We start from the raw sequence: 15,030 nt of genomic DNA, 5'->3' as shown, positions 1-15,030 counted from the left end.
AAGACTTTTTTGGAAACATTGGAATCGAATAAAAACTCTACATATCGACCATCAGGACAGAAAATCACATCACAGACAGGTTAAGCTCCTGCCTGCTCTGTCAAAATGGATTGAAAGTTGTTTGGTGTCGCTAGTAGTCTCTATTTCTTTCCACCTGATAGTAAGATTTAAAGAGCGAGCCTCCTTGTTCTTTGGCAAGCGATTGATGACATAATGGCATGGAGCAACTTGACCAAGTATGTAGCTTGAAGTGTCAAGTGAAAAAAAACAATGGAATGCTGGCACTTAACGACAAAGTGCTGATTTATTTAAGGACAATATATCTCAGCTACCAACGATACCACTCAAGTTGCTCCATGCCATAATGTCATCAGTGGAGGCACCCTATTCGAAGTCAAAAAATCAGTAACCTTATCGCGCTGATCTGGTTGTCGTGAATATCCTGCATTAGTATATACACACTCAGTGATCTTGGTGTTTTAAGCAATCTGATTGGTTCGCTATCTCGGACTATTCAACAATATCCACCTCCGAGCGAGTGCATAATGTGTGAGCTCGGTGTTTTTCCCATTTTTTTAGAGAACGATCTTTTTTTAAGGCAAGAAAAGACTAAGAAGGATTCAATACGGCGTTTTTCAATTTACTGTAGCTGAGTTTTGTGCTCGATGGATTGTTTACAACTCCCGTGTATTCGCGTAGAAGAAGCCGTTTCGTGAACTCAGCGTTTTCTAACAAGAAAATTTTGGCTCAAAACTCGAATTTTATTTATGACAAACAAATCTAAAAGGAAATGTTTGCAGAAATTCTACGTTTCAAGTAAACAGGAAAAAGAATGATACAGGAAGACGACGTCTTACCTCCAGCAACCGAGCCGCCATTTTTGTCTGCACTTCATGCGAAGAACGACGCAACAAACCCTTTTGGCTATAAACTTGGCGAGTCAACAGAAAACATCAAAGCTCTACTTTTCTTCTCAGGTAAGGAAACAGTTCAAACTTTTAGCGGTTCCATTTAAGCCATTACGCTGTTGTTTGCGAAATGATAAACTTGTGAATTGCCATGTTTGAAAAGTCTGCAAAGGTCTATTTTTAAACTTACGCGTGATTTGATCTGTCAATCAAATCTTACTTTTTAATGGTTTCCTCCCTGATTTTGTTGAGATCACTTTGTGTGTATATACTAAAACAATTATTCTTTTCAATCTCGGTGAATAGTGGCTTTGGGAATATTTACTTCGCCGCTTTCGCGGCTCGGTAAATATTTAGCCACTATTCACCTCGATTTCAAAGAATAATTATTAACTATTCACTGATTCACCTCCAGTTCCTCCGAGCGAGCGACGCCAAACTCACGTAAGCTCACGTAAGTGTAGAGCAAAATGCCTTCCCGGTTTGCTGCCGTAACAAACAAAGAAATTTCACAACTAATTAAACAAGCTGTTCCCGAAATATACGAAAAAGGTGACAAAATTCGGGGTGGAAGTTTTAACAGGTAAAGCTTTGTCTTTTTGAATTGAATTTATCGATAAAACTGGCGAAAAAGTTTTTTGTTTACAAATGCAAATTAAGCTTAAGCTTTATTTACTTGACTTGTTCATAAATAAGCTTAAAACGTAATTTAATAATCTTTTTTACCGAATGATTTTAAATACAAAAAGAATTCACAACTCCTGTTGAGGAAATTTCCCCGCAAGAGCTAAACAAATGCCTTCAAAAAGTCTTAATTGACGGCAAGAAAAAGCGACGACCGCGGTCGTTCGATCACTGCGCGCCAAAATTGTAATCGTTGCAGGCAGCAGTAAATGAGTTAAAAATCATCATTTTTGTGCTCAATTATCTCACTGTTTTAGTATATACTCAAACAATTATTCACCTCAGTGTCGGTGGCTACTGGTGGAAGGAAATTACCTCGCCGCTAACGCGGCCTCGATAAATATCCACCACCAGTATAGCCACCTCCACTTATAAACAATTATTGGATTCGCTTTTTGTGATATCCGGAATAATAAAGGTCGAAGTAAGTGTTATCAGCCGAAGCCGAAGGCTGAGGCTGATAATACTAACCGAGACCTTGATTTTTCCGGATATCACAAAAACCGAATCTAATAATTGTTTTATTATACAAGCCATTCTTATTTTTTTATTATAGAAGCCATTCTTACTTCGCTGTCCGCGAACTTGACATCGCTGTCCGTGCACTTGACATTGCTCTTAGAAATCATGCATTGCGCGCGCAACCTACGGATTATTCACTAATCTGTAGGTACAGATTAGTGAATAATCTGTAGGTTGCGCTGTTTCCCAGAATTAACTGTAGGCTTTTAGCCAATGAGAAGACAGATGGTGACTACAATGTATAATAACGTGAATAATTGTTATGTATTCTCCGACAACTCGACGATTCTAACATTGTCCCATTTTAAGAAAAAGTAGTTAGTTTACTCTGAGATACGGTAGTGATAACACAAAATGTTACTCCAAGCAATACATAGAAAGGTAAAATACAAAAACGGAACAAAATTTTAATCCTAGATTAGTGCTAATTGGCCTTTCTCTATAAATTGGATTATAAAGTACAGACAGCGCTCGTTTACGTTTAGTGCCACAAAACTATAGATAGACTGCCTGATAAGCTGAAGGACTTCCATTCATTCCTATTATACTCGTCAATCCTACAATGATAATCTGTTTGTTAATTCTCTCCGTTACACTGGTACTAACCTTCGCAATTCTTTATCTTTTGATGTTAAGAAAATCAAGCCTTTTTCCAGTTTTAGTCAAAACAACAAGAATTTTATGATTGATGATTATAATACTGTTTTATGATTGATGATTATAATTCTGTTATGAAGTTTCATGATTTTATTATCTTTAAGAGCGACTGTCTGTAAATATCGACCAAAATCGTCTTTTTTTGGCACAAGTTCAAAATTCGAATTTCGCTCATTTTTGGCTCATCGATAACCCTTAATGAGTAATGAAACATGCTGTAGTTAGTTTTCCCAAATAACGTATTCTTTTGTTAAAATTCGAGAAAACTCATTTTGCCCGTTCAGAGCTCAAAATCCACTTCCGGTAAAGCGAAATTTTACAGAAATTCCATTGACTCGTACGTCAAACCACGACGATTTGGCAGCCTTTGTAGAACACGAATAGTTTTTATGACCATTTCTTTCTTATAGATGGTTTTCAATGTGACGTCATCAAATTGTAAAGTCAAAATGGCGAGGTTTTACGAATTCTTACATACACTAGGTTGAAGATAAACAAAAAATAAATCTTTGTACAAGTTTCCAGTCCTGTAGCATGTTTCATTTCGAAAATACAGCAATTTGAACGTCCGAGTTTTCACAGTGCGTGACACCAAAATAGGAATGCTGTCTCGTTAAAAAAAAAGTCTGTCCTCTTGATTTTCAGCAGTATAACCATTTCAAGTATTAGAAGGTATGTTTATGTGCACGTATGCTAGTTCTCGAGTGAAAAGAAAGAGCTTTTATAGAAAAAAGGAACTCGAGATTTTTTTGTTGATTTCCGGCGGCCATATTGGTGCACCAAAACGGTGCACCAATATGGCGTCTCCATACAAAGCTCTCCAAAGGTGCGTGAAACGTTTCGGCAAATAATTCAGAAACTGTGGGCCACAAAGACCTTAGACTTGGACAAATTGTTTATATAATAGTCTTTTATAACATTTCATTTTCTTGGCTTCTTCAACTGGACGGTTTCCAATTTATTTTTTTGTTGCGTGACAGTGAAAACGATCTATAAGACGATAAATTTGTGAAAGCTGTAATAAGTTTGTGGCCAAAAAGGTATTGTTAAAAATAGCCCCTATTGACAATTTCTACCGTTCAAAATTATAGGGTTAAAATAATGTAAATTTTTACAATGCGCTATAACTTAGAATTTCGCAAATTGACTTTCTACGGCTTAACTAGGCCCCAATATATCAGAAAATCGAAACAAATCTCTGGGCAAACGATTTTAAGTAGCCCACAAGACGCCGAGTTCAACCCTAATTTTGCGAAAAATCGCAACATTCCAGTGGTTAAAAATAGCGTGACACGGCCCGTCACGCCAGCTGTGTTAACGACAGATTCACTTTCAACATTCTATTAAACGCTGATCACATGCCAAATTCCAGCATACAATCTATATTACATCTTTCAATACACTTATCTTATTTAGAAGAGTCATTTTGTTTGGATACAATATATAGTGTAGAACTGCCCAAAAGTCGGCTTTTTTGAGCGACGTCGGCAAGACGTAGACGACCGGAGCCCAACGAAAACAAACTTTAATCAACTACAGTGGTGTGTTTTATTAATTTAAGCATGCGTCAAAAGGCATAAATACGTTAAATTTAAGCCGGTTTAACCAATATTAACTAATTAGAACTCTTTTTTTTTCTTGCGAGTTTTCTCTTTCAAGTAATTATGTATAAGTATAAATGTACGTTTCGATGTATTACTATCACGCTTATAAAGTTACATTGTAACGAACGTTTCAGAAAACATTTTAACTCGTTTCGATCGACGATGAAACACCATCATCAAAAACAAATCACCAAAAACTTTCCTCTATAGCAAAACGGAAAATAGAAAAAAAAATGCTAAAGCGGGAATAGTTGCAGCGTGATCATGAGCTTTAAAAAATGGCAAATGCTCCTAAATAGACATCTATAGATCCCTTGCATCGCCATTGGAAAAAAACTCTCTGGCCCACTATGAACTAGCCTATTCCAGGCTTAGTGGACAGTGGACAGTGGATAGTGGATAGTGGATAGTGGACAGTGGACAGTAGCGCGAAATGGGGAACGGAGGAAAACAAACGTGGAAGAGAGTAAGAGGGAGAGAGTAGGAGGACCTTTCGCCCTCTCTCCCTAACCCCGCCCCTTAGCCATTTTTTCTAGCCCACTTTTCTTTGCGTTTTCCCAACTACCTGAAGGCCTGTTACAGGTTAACTACGTCCTTCATTTATAACGTTTTATGGTATATACCGTATTTATTCGATTAACCGCCCTGGGCGCTTATTAAATTTTTGGACCTTGAGAGTGGGCGCTTATTCGAGGTGGGTGCTGTGTAAGTATAAGTGTAGTATGTTAGTTTTGCAACAAAACAATAAATGGTAATAACAAAAAGCGGAGATGTAACAAAGCAAGGTTTCTGTAAAGTGCTCTGAAGAAAACTCCGTCTTCGGGAGGGTCTCTTTATTACTTATTATCTCTTATTTGAGTTTGTGTGGGAGGGAGTGGGGTGGGACTGGGCGCTTTAAATTTGCAGCCTTTAGGATGGGCGCTTATTCGAGGTGGGCGCTAATTCGAGGTTGGGCGCTTATTGGAATAAATGCGGTATTCAACTTGAGCGTCGAGCACTTTTGGCGGACCTTTTGGCGCTTTCTTATTGATCAGCAGGAACGGACTTAGTAGTACTAACTTTTCAACTGCTTTTAGACTGCGAAACTTTTTTTTCTTTCTTGTTTCTTTCTTTTATTTTTTCTTTGTCATTTTCTATTGTATTTTTTAGACTTATTTTTCGATTCTCTCCCCAGTCTCACTCACCTCTCCCCTCCCCCGCCGTGCCCCCTCTGTTCCAGACAAGAGGGAACGACCATTTTGTTTTGCTCCAGACCATTACCTCGACTATTCCGCCTTCTTGGCTTACCCAAAAAGTACGGGCTGCTTTGTGGCCTGAAAGACTTCGCACTGATTGACGTTTTAGTGTCATGGAAACTCTAGCTGTAATACTGAACTGCAGATGACAGGTTAAAAGACTAAAAGTTCCTTTCAACAGCGTTTGGAAGGAGAACATCGTCTTTTCCGCCAAAAAAAAAAACAATAAAAATAGGGAAACAAAATAGAGTATAACACTTAACCTAAGAAGAACCTTGTAACGAACGAAGGGGAACACCTAAAAAGGAAAGACAGACGTGAGGACTTTCCTCATCCTCCGTAACCTTAGTCCATGAAACTTAGACGCCCAAGCAGGCTTCCAAAACCTTACCTTTGTCTTTGTCACAAACCGAATACTAGAAGACTGAAAGCCTTAGTCTGCTTTACGTAAGTACCGTGTAGATCTCCAGAAGAATTGTTTGCAGCCGGCACTAAAAACCCCAAGAGACTTCGCCTGCTGCTGGTCAATATATAGGAAGGCTATTCCAAAGAACTGCTCCAAAAAAACTATTTTTCTTAACATTTGTCTGGGGTAGAGGAATAGCGAGTTTTCTGTTGGTGTCTCTTAATAAGTAATTAGAGATATTGCAACGATCTGCCCTTGCTACGATCTATTATGCACTTAACAAGGCCCCTCAAAGTACTTACGCATAGTCTGCGATACACCCGCCTCTCACTGCTCTTTGACGAAATGTCCCTGGCGGCAGATAGCGATGAGAGGAAGCTTTATCGCAGGCTCTTGGCATCAAGGCTTTTCAACTATTTGCATTGGTAAACGGGTCGCTTCACGGTTTGGGCAAATGGTGAGGAGAATACAGGACTGATTAATTTTGATTCCGTTCGGTAATCGCGTCTACCATTTTCCTAAGTCAGTTTCGTTTAATGAAAAACGGCCGCGAAAGCCTGACACTAATATTCCAAAAAAGGTTTGAAGACATGAAATCCGAACTTCCGCCTGGAAGTTTCCAACCAGGAAAATAGGCGATTGCCTTTTCAGACGTTCGTTTGTTTCAGGAATTTTCCACTGAAACGTCGAAAGCAACCCGAAACTGAGTTTATGGTAAGCCTGGCAAAGCACCAAAGAGTCCTCTTAGTTTGTTTTAATGGGTCATAGTCATGCAGTAGCTTCATGATTCATGCACGTTGTCATATAAGTATATGCTCCTCTTGGGGCATCCACGTAGCTTTTTTTTTCAGTTTTGTGAGCCCGAAAAGAACTATTGCACCAATACTTAGTCTAAAATATTTTTATTCTTGAAAATTGCTTCAAGGAAATTAGTTTTTATAAACCAAATGGCATTGATTGGCGATGATTTAATTCGCAAATATCTCTCAATGCAAAAATTCATTCAGTAATCAGTTTTAGGTTTAAGATTTTGTTTGTTTATGTACCATTTTTTGAGGGAAGTCGCCAGTCTGAAACTGAACATGAAAGTGTGTGACGCTATCCCAGGGACCCTAAATGTTGTATCTGAAGAAAATGCTGCAATCCAGGAGAATAATAGGTTTACTGAAAGATTTATTTTCGCACTGGCTTTTAATCTGCCTTTAGTGAATTGTTTAAAGCATATCTATCGGTAACACTGGCGTGACAGGCCGTGTAACGCTATTCGTTTTTAACCACGGCAATGTCGCGATTTTTTGCAAAATTAGGGTTGAACTCAACGTCTTGCGGGCTACTTAAAATCGTTTGCCCTGAGATTTGTTTCGATTTTCTGATAGATTGGGGCCTAGTTAAGCAGTAGAAAGTCAATCTGCGGAATTTTAAGTTATAGCGCATTGTAAAAATTTGCATTATTTTATCCCTATATTTTTGAACGGCAGAAATTGTCAATAGGGGCTATTTTTAACAATACCTTTTTGGCCACAAAATTATTACAGCTTTCACAAATTTATCGTCTTATAATAAAGAAAGGGTCATAAAAACTATTCGTGGTTTTCAAAGGCTGCCAAATCGTTGTGGTTTGACGTACGAGTCAATGGAATTTGTGTAAAATTTCGCTTTACCGGAAGTGGATTTTGAGCTCTGAACGGGCAAAATGAGTTTTCTCGAATTTTAACAAAAGAACACGTTATTTGGGAAAACTAACTACAGCATGTTTCATTACTCATTAAGGGTTATCGATGAGCCAAATATGAGCGAAATCAAATTTTCAACTTGTGCCGACCCTGGGTTGATATTTACGGAAAGCCACTCTTAACTACTATTTCTTGAATTCCCCGCACCCAAAAAACTGACAACCAGAAATGCGGTGCGGAATAAGCAGACAATTCTTAGCCCATTTATTGAACTAACCAACTAATCACAAAACAAAAACAACTGTTTACACTGTTTAGACACCAAAAAATCAAACAGTATACGTTTTATACTGTATACGTTTGATCTGGCCAAAGTAAACTGAATAAACAAAACCACTTATAATAACTGTCAATCATCAGGAAAACACAACTAAAATCGTTACGAGGAAATGGATTACAGGATTTCAATCAAAATATAAAAAAGAACAAAGTTTAACTGTCCGCTTGTAAAAGTCCACAATGAAACTTGTTTACTGTTCAGCGAATATATACTTGCTACTTTACATATCACACTTTCTTCTCATTATCTCATGCAGGCACTTAAAACACACTGCCGACAAATGTACCTGTGCTTGGGAATTCAAGAAACCATTTATCTTTTGTTTCATTACACTTCGCTGCATTCAGGCAAAGATAAATGAACAATTAATTAATGAAGTAATACTTTATTTATTATCTAAAAGAACTATTTTGTTACTATATTCCTTCTACTCGTGTTCTTGTTTTGGGTCACCTACTCGGTTAGTTCTACGAACTATTTAGGTGTCCCAAACGCTGCACGATTAACCTAAAATTGAAAATTTTCTTTTCCTTCACAATCTTTTATTTTTATTTTAAAAGCACTGATTTGTATTAATTAATATTCTGTGTGAGTTTAAATAAAATTGACTTGTCTTGACTTGCTGACTTGACTTACACTGCTCTTCGCTAACTTCACTTATCAGCAAATCTGAAGTTTGTGATGAAAGTTTTGGTAATTCATCATTAGTAAGTTACATAGCTATTTATCATGCATCCTTTTTTTCCAAATTTCAAACTATAATATGAATTTGTGTTTTTTCGTTTCTTTTTTTTAATAGTCTGAGAGGCAAATCAGTGTAGAGTGACGCAAATGCAAGTAGAAAACGAAACGAGATGTGGATGATGCTCGAAATAAATTTTACTTTCTGAGATACTGTTAAAGATTTAGTATTTCTATGTTGTAAATACTTCTGAGTAACATGAGAGCCTGATCGGAGAATCATTAACTGGTCAGCGTAAAATTTTAAGACGTAATCTCGACGGAATACACAACTGAGCCCACAATGATATGGAAGTGTAATACTGGTCAGTGGACATTCTGTTTTGACAGCTGTTAATTGACTATAATAATAAATGTGTGGGTGTCCCAGGGGCCCAAAAAATAATGAAACAGCTGTCTATCGGTGCCATGGTGATGCCTACGTAGTATCAAGAATTCTTGCTGCTTTTGAGTCGTCCGATTTGTAACGTGCCTTTTGGATGTCAGATGAAATTCATTCAATCGACAAGTTCAGAGAAGTGTTCAAAACACTTGACTTAATACTCAAGATTTGATCAACTCTGAACAGGCAGATGACCCAGGAAAAGGGAACGATCCATGAATAATTGGTTTCCAATGCTTTAAAATACCCCAAACCCTAAGGGTAATGCAACCCCATAAATATTGATGCTATGAAAACAGTTCTAAACACGCCAATTAATGGATGTAAGACTGTCATGAGATCTGCTTATCAAGTTACACTAACAAGATTTTGATGTTTGTGGGGAGGTTTCTGGTACCTTAATTAAGTTGTTCATCATCTCCTGAATTTCTTCCATTTGGATTACTGTGATAAAGAAGAAAGTAGTTCTTAAGAGGTGACCGCTACAACAGAATGACAAAAAAATACCGAGATTTTCTGAGCAAGGTAAGGACGAACTTCCTTATTATTTCAAGGTTATAAGTTATATTTATTGTTATTACGTGTTATTGAACCGTGTTAACCTCGGCTGAGGACACGTACGTTGAAAGTACAGTAACATGTATTTCATAGTACATGTAGTGAGGCAGATTTTATGAGATGGAGAAGAAAACATGCGACTTTCTTGGATAAACATGTAATGAAAGGAGAGCTAACAGCATGCGCCACCGTCAAACGTTTTTGCTCTGAGGTTATTCTAAGGAGATCAAATCCATTTTTTTTTCCCATTATCTTTCAATTTATTTGCGATATTGCAATGCAATGTAGCTTACTGACCTCCTTGATTATTCTTTTTTATACGGAAGTTTTATACTAAGCGTACATATCGCTTTATTTTTTAACCTTCTCAGACTGAACTGAGGCCATTTTTTTAACATTCCTGGGTGTGCTATTTTTGCATATTTAGTGGTGTCGACATAGATACATAGTTTGTTTACCGTCGGTCTGTACTTGACAAATATTTGGAACATTTTTGAAAGACACTGTCAAAACCCAGTATGATCCATTCAACATTTTTTAAACAGTTCTTCTTGAAACATGAAATCTCTCAACGACCTTAACGGAATATTCATAACTTGACGCCACAGTGGCAAGTCGTAGGCAAGAAAGGGGAAATTTCCTGTTCTTCGGCGACCTTGATAAATTAAAACGTTGTTTTACTGATATATATAGCATTGAGCCATAGGCACCTGTGGTTAGCTGTTAATCTCGTACCCAGATCTCACCCTTAGCCGTGGGAGATCTGGGTACGAGATTAGTTAGCTGTTTAGTCAAATTTTGCAGTCAACTCTTTTCATTGCTGCTCAAAAATACTCTATCCGAGGGCCTCAATCGGGTCAACCGATAGGCGTAAAACGGCCAAAATTGATTTAGTCGTAAAAAATTAGTGATAGCCGTAAAAATTGAAACACTTTAACCGTTAGTCGTAAATAGGGTAAAAAAATGTTAACCGTAAAGGAAATTGTTCTCTAGATTTGTAAATTTTAAGTAAGGTGCTAAACTCGCTTATGGTTGCGTTTTTTATTTCCCGGCTACTTTTGACTCCGTACGTACTTTAGGCCAAGCGCCTTTTAGGTGTTGAGCTACACCTAGGTTCCATTCTCGCCGCTCTCTCGAAGAATCAAGTTTTTTTTCATAGCGAAAATCTGGCATCTTGCTGGGGATTAATATTTGTGATTTTCAGGAGGTCATGCCCTCGAAATACTAGTGAAACAACACGCAGAGATGTCACTGTTTGTAAAGCACATTGCTGATAAACAACAATTCCCTGTTTTTCTCTGACGATACGGTAGATTCCCTGTACGGCGTCTTCCCGCGCAATCTCGGTCAAGGCATTTCGGTGGCGTATATGAGAAAAAAAAAACTTGCTCGGACCACGTGACCCGAAACGCATTAGCCGCACGGAATAAGGAGGCCTATAGAAAAGGCAACGGCAGGCAGTCGTTCTGTACAGTCCTTAGTTACTGGACACGGGAATTTTGTTATTGGCAGTTTTAACACTAGAGTTAGAAATGGATTATCCGTCTGAGACTAGCCTATGTGCAGTCGCCCCCTCCCCCCCCCACACACCCTTTCACCGATTTTTTCTGAGGGGAGGGGGTGGCTGTACACAGGCTATCTGAAACGGACAATCCATCTTCAAACTGTCCGTCAAAATTGACGGATAAAGTCAGGCGACGGATAACCCGTCTCACACGAATAATCCGTCTGTAGTGTGAAAACGGCCATTTCATTTTTAAGGTCGTGGCCTTATCTATCAAATGCGACTCCCTGGCTTTACGAACTGAGTCACGTGACTCAGTCCAGGGAGTCGCATTTGATAGATAAGGCCATGACTCTTGAACCTCATGGCCTAAACCGCCGTGATGAATTATTGTAATCCATATCCTTACGCCTCATTTCCGCCTCTCCCTTTTATTGCGACATTCTCCATTTATATAATATTGTGATTGCTACATAAGTTCAGTAACATCTGCAAACCTGAAGAAGGCTGGTATGGCCAGCCGAAATATTTTTATAAAAAACAATACACGTTGTTTTAAATCAGATTTGCAGTAGTCTTTGGACTTCTTGTTCTTGGTTCTTTATATTTTGGCTGATTTGATCTCTTTTCTAGAGATCCAACGTTTACAACTAGCAGGATCTCCGTCCACGGTTTTAGCAGCAAATTTTACCCCTTTGAGACCCTCCTGTCCCTGCTCCCATCCATTGTTATAAATACTCTTGTCTGTACTGTCATTTGTGTGCTGATGGGTGGTCGTCACGTGACCTTAATTAAATTTTGAGTGGATTCATTTGTAACATACGCGTTAAGCTGTTGCATTTGCCCACTTGAACTTTTTTATGGCAAATGCGATAGCTATACCCGTATGTCGAAAATAAATCCACTCTTGGTATATCGCGCGGGATAGGGTATTTGAATAAATAGGCATCTTTTCGCTGCATAACCAAACACTTGTCATTCATTAAACTATTATTCTTATTATTGTTATTATCATTTTTGTTTATTTATTTATTTATTTATTTATTTATTTTTACCCTGGACTGTAACGGTAACTCTTGGTTATTCATTTTATTTGATAAATTTTATTTCATATTTGAGGGTCTCAATGGGGTGGTGGTTTTTACGGTTATCGGCTAAAATTTTGGCTCTATTACGGCTATCGGTTAATTTTTTTCAGTGACGGTTAACAAAAAAGCAAAAAATTAATTTCTTTTGTTTCAAATAGTTAAATATTAATTATCCTGTATTTTTTGTATCTTTAAAGCAAACTAAAGGTCTTCGGATCATCTCGGGATGAAATAAGCAATTCTTTTCAAAAATTTTAACATTTGATAGATCATACTTTTTATAAAGTATTTCATTTCTAATATTATTTTACACATAGAAATGTCAATAGTCAATTTAAAAATAATCAAATAATCTTTGTGAAAAAGCAAATTAAAGCAGACACGCGAGCGCCCAACTCAAGGCCGAGGCGCGACATTCATTTATAACAGAAATGGTCATTTTCACACTAGACACGGATTATTCGTGTGAGACGGGTTATCCGTTTAATGATTCGCGTTAGATAGGTAATAAGTCTTAATTTGAAAATGCAATAGTTTTAATTTTGAATGAACAATCCGCCTGACTTTATCCATCAATTTTGACGGACAATTTGAAGATGGATTATCCATTTCAGAGAGCTGGTGTACAGCAGCCCCCTCCCCTCAGAAAAAAATCGGAGAAGGGGTGTCCGTGGGGCAGGGGGCGACTGTACACAGGCTAGTCTCAGACGAATAGTCCATTTCTAGCTCTAGTGTGAAAACGGCCAAGTTCCCGTGTCCAGAGTTTTTAATGATAGCGAAGGACTGTACAGAAGCGACTGTCTGCCGTTGACTTGTCCGTAGGCCTCATCATTCCGCGCGGCTAATGCGTTTCGGGTCACGTGGTCCGAGGGAGTTCGCCACCGAAATGCCTTGACTGAGATTGCGTGGGATAAAAGCTGTACAGGGACTAGGCATGGCAATGTCTACCGTAGCGTCGGAGAAAAAAAGGAAATTGTTGTTTATCAGCAACGTGTTTTACAAACAGTGATATCTCTGCGTGTTGTTTCACTAGTGTTTTCAAATAATAATCCCCAGTAAGAAGCCACACTTTCGCTATGGAACAAATTACATGGAAATGGAGACTAGGTCTAGGTCACAACTTACAGGCGTAATGGCGTAACGTACGTACGGAGTCACAGAACTTGGGAAATAAAAAACGCATTCCGTAAGTGATTGTAGCACCTTCCTTAAAATTAACAAATCTAGGGAAAAAATTCCTTTACGGTTAACTCTTGTTTACCGTATTTACGGCTAACGGTTAAAATTTTTCAATTTTTACGGCTATCGACTAAATATTTGGCCGTTTTACGCCTATCGATTAACCCCATTGAAACCCTCATATTTGTATGTTCAAGGTTTTTTTACGAAGGCAAGCATAATATTCAGACCACATCCCTCCTTTGATTGACATCTTTTCTTTCACCAAATTAAATGATTATACTCCAAATCTGCCACATTTTGACTACACGACATTTCCTCACCTGGCCCCAGTTGTTCAAACGTTGGATAGCGCTATCCACCGGATAAATCACTATCCAGCGGATAGCGTAATTGGTTTCCCTAATACTTATCTGCTGGATAGTGATTTATCCGGTGGATAGCGCTATCCAACGTTTGAACAACTGGGGCCTGGTTAGAATGTTTAAAAGAAATTTGTTTAAAGAATATCAGGAATATTGGTCGAAAAGTCTGAAAAAGGATAAATTCGACTCCTCAAATGGCAATAAATTAAGTCTGTATAGTGAAGTGAAAAACGAAGTCAGATTTAAATCTTATCTTGATTTAATAAAGAACGTTAAGACAACAGTGGCAGTAACCAAAATGCGAATTTCTTAATTGCCACTTACTACCTATTGAATCTGGGCGCTACAGGAAGACACCCAGAGTTGAGAGGCTTTGCCCCCTTTGTAATAGATCCGAAATTGGTGATGAATTCCACTACAGTAAAAACCCACAAGTAAGAACCTAAGATTTAAGAGCCTGTTAGGCTAAAATTTGCAATTTAGACCACCTCTATATAAGAACCTCTTTAGCCTAAAATTTGGAGAATGGTAAAAATATTTACTAATTGCAATTGCAAAAGGCAAGTTAGCACATATATAAATTTTGTTTGATTGAGGTCATTGAGAAAATGTTTATAATATTGTGTTTTACAGCACAATCATGTATATAAAGTTGTTTTGACTCAAGAAATTTAAATTCATGTGAGAATAGATCTCTATTACGGTCATATTAAAATATAAGCAACATTAGGTATAAGCAACATTAGGGGTGCTGATCGCTAAAATCTTCTTAGCATCGACATAATTTTTTGCAAGAAATTAAGAACCTATTAAGAACCTAGATAGCCTAAATTTATGTTAACCACCATTTATGTAAGAACCTGTTTAGGCTAACCCTGGAAAATGTAGGTTCTTACTCGTGGGTTTTTACTGTATTTGTTGAAATGTACCCACTCATCACTTTCTCATATAAGGGGTATCTTCTTGGAGAGCCTATACTCGATAAACAGTAATTTTACGAATATGTCTTGAAAGGCACTAGTTTTATATATCATGTCTATGTGCGATGAAAACATCATAAATCTCAGTGCCTCTTATATTGAAAATATTATAAATTGTTATGCATCCGAACTCTAATTAAATTTTCTTACCATACGAGCAGCGTAGAAGCCGTACATAGCCAAGTAATTTTTCTTTTTTGATAA

The sequence above is a fragment of the Porites lutea genome, chromosome 12, assembly GCF_958299795.1.
Source record: "Porites lutea chromosome 12, jaPorLute2.1, whole genome shotgun sequence".
NCBI lineage: Eukaryota > Metazoa > Cnidaria > Anthozoa > Scleractinia > Poritidae > Porites > Porites lutea.
This window is presented reverse-complemented; position numbering follows the sequence as displayed.